General features: G+C 30.4%; 1 long non-coding RNA gene across 2 annotated transcripts; it reads right to left on the reverse strand.

The window, feature by feature from the left end:
* Nucleotides 1-717: 717 nt before the first annotated feature.
* LOC102659941 (uncharacterized) lies at nucleotides 718-3,049 on the reverse strand. Of its 2 annotated transcripts, XR_003263410.2 has the most exons (3): nucleotides 1,570-3,040; nucleotides 1,173-1,242; nucleotides 718-988 (listed from the first exon to the last, which is right to left on the reverse strand). It is a non-coding gene; the product is annotated as an uncharacterized lncRNA (long non-coding RNA). The 2 variants fall into 2 exon arrangements; XR_001383502.3 differs by lacking the exon at nucleotides 1,173-1,242 and having other exon boundaries at nucleotides 1,570-3,049.
* Nucleotides 3,050-5,376: the final 2,327 nt, after the last annotated feature.

Below are 5,376 nucleotides of genomic sequence, written 5' to 3' on the forward strand. Positions count from 1 at the left end.
TATTTATGCCATACAAATGAAGTTTAAAAGTAAGAGAAACTCTATAATTCTAAAAAGAAAAAAAAAAACATGGGATGACACACGTAACATGGTGCGACCCATATAAGTCGGTTTAACCGTTACCTTAAAAGTCCATTTTTGGTACATGATGCTTGCACCAAGTAATTTTTTTTTCTCTGTTGTTTATGCCTTACTTTAAGATTTGCAACCTATTTTTGCATTTAAGAAAATACAACGACACAAAGTAAATAAAAATAAGGACAAATATTTACATGAGCTTAGTATTTTCTCTCCCTAGATTCTACTGCAATGGATTTGAGATTGAAAATTTATGAAAAGAGAAAAATAAGCTTAACTTCACAACCACACTAGAATACAAAGCTTCCAACTTCCCTTATAATAAATCTTAAATTCCAAGAGATCAGGATCCTTTCAAAATTAAATCTTAAATTCTAAGTCTCCTCAATCACAATAAAAAAAATTGTTATTACATATCTAGCTTTAAAGAACATTATAAGAGAAAACAATAGGACCATTTCACTCACTAAAGTTTTAATGATCTAATTTACCTGAATACATCTAAGAACAAATTACACAAAGAGAGTTATGCAATGGAAACTTCAACTTTTACACAGGGTATCCTTCGTCACCACCACATATGCACTGAAATTATACAGGTACATTATAGGTACTTTTATTGGTAGAAATAATCAAAGATAGCATGAACCTTTCAAAATATTATTGTTAGAACAAAGTCACACTGGAAATTTTAAATCAAACAATGTCATTGTTAGATCAAAGTTGAATCACATTCTGAAGAAAAAAATAAGAAAGGAACACTAAACAAAGTTTTTACTTCTCAAGGAAGGAACAATCGAGAAATAGGTAGAAAGATAGTAGAACTCAAAGTTGTTGAAGATCTCCATGGTTCGGCCCTTCTTCAATTAATTAGAGAGACTTTGATCTAGTTTTGAGCAGAGAAGGTACCCTGATAAATGAAGATGAAAAAAAAGTCGTCAATTCAAATCATATTTGTAAACTGATTTGAAAAATGAATCAATATATTAGTTCATTCATAAAAGTAGAGTTATGTATGAAAGGTTAAAAGCATTCAAAGCACAAAATTAAGGACATTTATTGAAGAATACATCCAGCATGATGTAGGAGTATACATCTTGTGCAGAACTCCATAAGAGATGAGGTGACTTGAAGTTGAAGGCAGACTCAAGTTCTCCTATTATGCTATAATAAAGTATTTAAAAAGTCAGTATAGTATAAATTTCAAGGCTTCTATACCAAATTTCATCATTAAGTTTTATTAATTAGCTACAAAATAGATCAATTATTATAAGTCCACAATATAAACAGATATGGAAAGGAAGAAATTGCTAACCAAAACTCTGGCATTGCATTCCAGTTTTGTAATTCAACAACTTTGTTATTTCACTATTCAACTTTGTTAATTTAATTTAAAGACTTATATTTTCACCTATAAATTACTCACTAACTTATAATAAATAATAAAATATAAAATTTGAGTTATTATGTTAATTGCATAGTTGCCACTACCTCTTTTAGCTGCAACAATTTCTTCGGTCTCTAATCACCAAACCATGTTGAGTCTAATGTATCTTCTTTTATCAATTCAATAGTATCCCCTTCTCCCCTTGATAGATGCATCCTCGATAGCCTACCATTGCAAATATAATGCTTATGTCTTCATAACTTAGCACCCTATTTTGATTGAATTCAACACATCTATGAAAAGATCCTTGCAAGAAAACAATGAATTGAAGAACCAAAAATACAAAGTAAAGGTCAATCAAGACAATAGTTCAATTAAATTTGAAGAATAAAAATAGTACACATGATAGAAGAAAATATGTGCAATCAAATCCAAAAAATAACTTAAAAAGAAAATATGCATAATCAAATCCAAAGATATTGAAATAAGATAACATTTATTCATATTTTAAAAATTAGTAACATAATATTCAAACGTGAAAGGAAAATCAAGCTCATTGAACTGATATTTAAAAAATTGACATTGAAGGTACCAAAACCACATTTATACTATTTGTTGCAACTCCATAAAACAGAACTTGTGATCATAAAAAAAAACATAATTATAAGACCAGAAAAAGGAGCATTATGCTATTTGTTGCAACACCATAATCCAATGCATAACAATAAGTGGAAATGAGGCTTAATTCAGTTATCTCTACAAACAAATTCATATCAAATTACATTCTCACACCAAAATATGAGGATTCCATGATTTAACAATTTTTTTTTTGTATGTAAACTCATAAGCAATAAATCATAATACCCAGAAAGGATTTGAGAACTTAGAGCATAAAATTTAACATGGAGTTTAGTTTCCGATTGAGCTAATCAATAAACAATGAAACCCCCTTGCCTTTCTCGAGTGTAGACTCAAACTCCCCTCCCAAATCCTTGAAGAACCCAAATTGAAAAAGCTACATTCAATCTTTACTTCTTACCTTGGTTTAACATCGTTACCTAGTAATTACAAAATGATATAGCAAATCATGAGACAAAAAGAGAGACATTCGAAGTGTGTTCACGTCTCGAAGGATGCAATTGGTTTCCATAGAAGGAGTTAGAAATGAAAGAAGAGCCAAGAGAAAGTGTACCGTAGTGACACGAAAACAACAAAAAATACCAAGAACGTTCAACGTTGGCAATTGGGCTTCACTTGTTTGCGCTGAAAAAACCTTTTGAACAGAGAAAGGAGCAGAAGTGGCTCACGGAGATATGCAACAACGTCACCAACCATGGTCGCACGGAGACCAGAATCATCACATCGCATAATGGAGGACCACCAACCATGTCACAACAATATGTTTTGGTAAATGGGCTTCATGTGTTAGCATGGAAGAAATCTTCAAATCAGAGCGAGTAGAAGCTACTAGGCTTCACAATTTTGTTGAAGATGGACACAAAAAGGGCACATAATAAATTGTTATTGATTACTAACTGTATTTATCACCCAATTACATTCTCTCATTATTTTTGCTTTCACCATATTTTAATTATGAGACGGTGGAGATATAAAACGGATTTAGCCTCGATTTGAGTTGCTATTAACTACTGGTTGTATTTACCACCCAACCACATTCTCTCATTATTTGTGCTTTGACCATATTTTATTTTGAGACTTTGGAGATGTAAACAAATTTTAGGATCGATTTTGGGGCAGATATAGGCCGAAAAAATTGTCTTAAACTTAACTCGCTTTAATATTATTAAGATAAGGCTAAAATATAATTTTGATTCCTATAATTTTATAATTTTACAATTTTTGTTCCTTTATTTTTAAATTGAGATATTTAGTCCCTTTATTTTCTAAGATTCTCAATTTTAGTCCTTTCATTCAATTGAAATAGTTGTCTATTAAATTCATTCACATTGACCATTTTTTGTGAATTTTTATTTTTATTTTTAATTACTGAGTAAAGAAAATAATTTAAATATAAGAAAAGGTCAAAATTATTGAAATATGAAATAACTAGGATTTTATTCACAATTAATTGTGAATGTACAATATATATATATATATATATATATATATATATATATATATATATATATATATATATATATATATATATATATATTGAGAGAGTACATAAGAATAACAAATTCCTAATTATCTACTAAATTATATATAACTTGAATTTAAATTATAACAACTTGCAACTAATTGTTCTATCGTATCAATAGTCTAATATGCTCCCACAAGATGGGGGTGGCGAAGACAACACCAATGCTATTCATCAGAAATTTGTGATGCGAAAATGTAAGATTTCTGGTGAGAAGGTTCACACATCATCAAAGCCAACAAACACAGACTTAACCATTAAGCAAAAGCCATAACACAAGGTTTAACCTCTTAAGAGAAGCAAACACGCGTAACCAACATAAGTTAGAAGCTAACACACTTAACCACCATAATGCAAAAGCAAGCACACTTAACCACCATAAGACAGAAGCAAAAAAAAAAAGGGCTTAAGGCAAAAGCAAAAGAGTTTAACCACTTTAAAGGCAGAAGAAAAAAACACTTAACCACCTAAAAAAAGGTAGAAGAAAAAAAAACGACTTAACCACCTAGAGGCGGAAACAAAAGGGCTTATCCATCTAAAAAGAGAAAAAGCAAAAGGTTTAACCACCTCAAAAGACAAAAGCAAAAATGTTTAACCACTTAAAAGGACGCAAAAGCAAAATACGACTTAACCACCTAAAAGGCAAAAGAAAAAAATGATTTAACCACCTAAAAGGAAGAAACAAAATGGTTTAACCGCCTAAAAAGATAAAGCAAGAGAACTTAACCATCATGATTGATTTCAGATGGAGAACATCATGTGATCCTTGTTACATAGCCAAGAAGTTCTTGGGTTCAAGGAGAGTCATTTGGTAATTGACATTGGCTAAATTTAATGGGTATATCGGAAGCAATGGTGAGTGATCATGAGGGAAAAAAACAAAGAAGATAAAAAAAAAAGGATTGGCTTGATTGTTAAGCTCTTAGCGATACCATATTGAAAGATGAAATAACTAGATTTTATTTACAATTAAATGTGATGTACAATATATATATATATATATATATATATATATATAAAGTACATTGGAATAACAAATTCTAAATTATCTACTAAATTTTTGAATTTAACTTATAACAACTTACAACTAATTGCTCTATCATCTCAATAATCTAACAAAAATTACCCTCTTCTTCCTCAACAACTTGTTCCTTCTCTCCCGGTTCTTCTCTATCTTCCTCAACCTCAAAACTTGCAATAATCAAAATTCAACTTATAAAATATGAGACAAGAAATTAAAAACTAACAAACATTGAATAAAATTACCAAAAGCTCAAGTCTATTCATTCAAAATTCATGCCCACTGATTAAACACATTAGCCATACAAGTACAAATTCATGCCCAATGCCACCAAATTATGCCCCTTTTCTTCAACCTCAGAAATTAATTCTTCCAAAAAGCAATGAAAACAAACAAAAAATTTGAAACGGAACAAAATGGCAATGCCGACGACTTCCTTTTTTTTGCGAAATTAATATGTACAAGAACAAAGCAGAAAGCGATGATGAAAAATGGTGTCCCTTTTCCCCTTTTGTACTCACAGTTAATCTCAAAATCAAATCTTTGAACTTTTGTCTATACAATGAAAACCCAAATCTCCTTGTTGGAATTGCAACTTCTCCAGCAAAAAGTCCAACTAGAGCTTTAGGGGTAGGGAGAAGGAAATTAAAAGAGGGAAAAGTTTGTGGGTTTGATTCCTCGCTTAAAAAACTAACCATTAACAAATAATATTAACCAATAAAAAATGCT

The sequence above is a fragment of the Glycine max genome, chromosome 11 (assembly GCF_000004515.6).
Source record: "Glycine max cultivar Williams 82 chromosome 11, Glycine_max_v4.0, whole genome shotgun sequence".
Classification (NCBI taxonomy): Eukaryota; Viridiplantae; Streptophyta; class Magnoliopsida; order Fabales; family Fabaceae; genus Glycine; species Glycine max.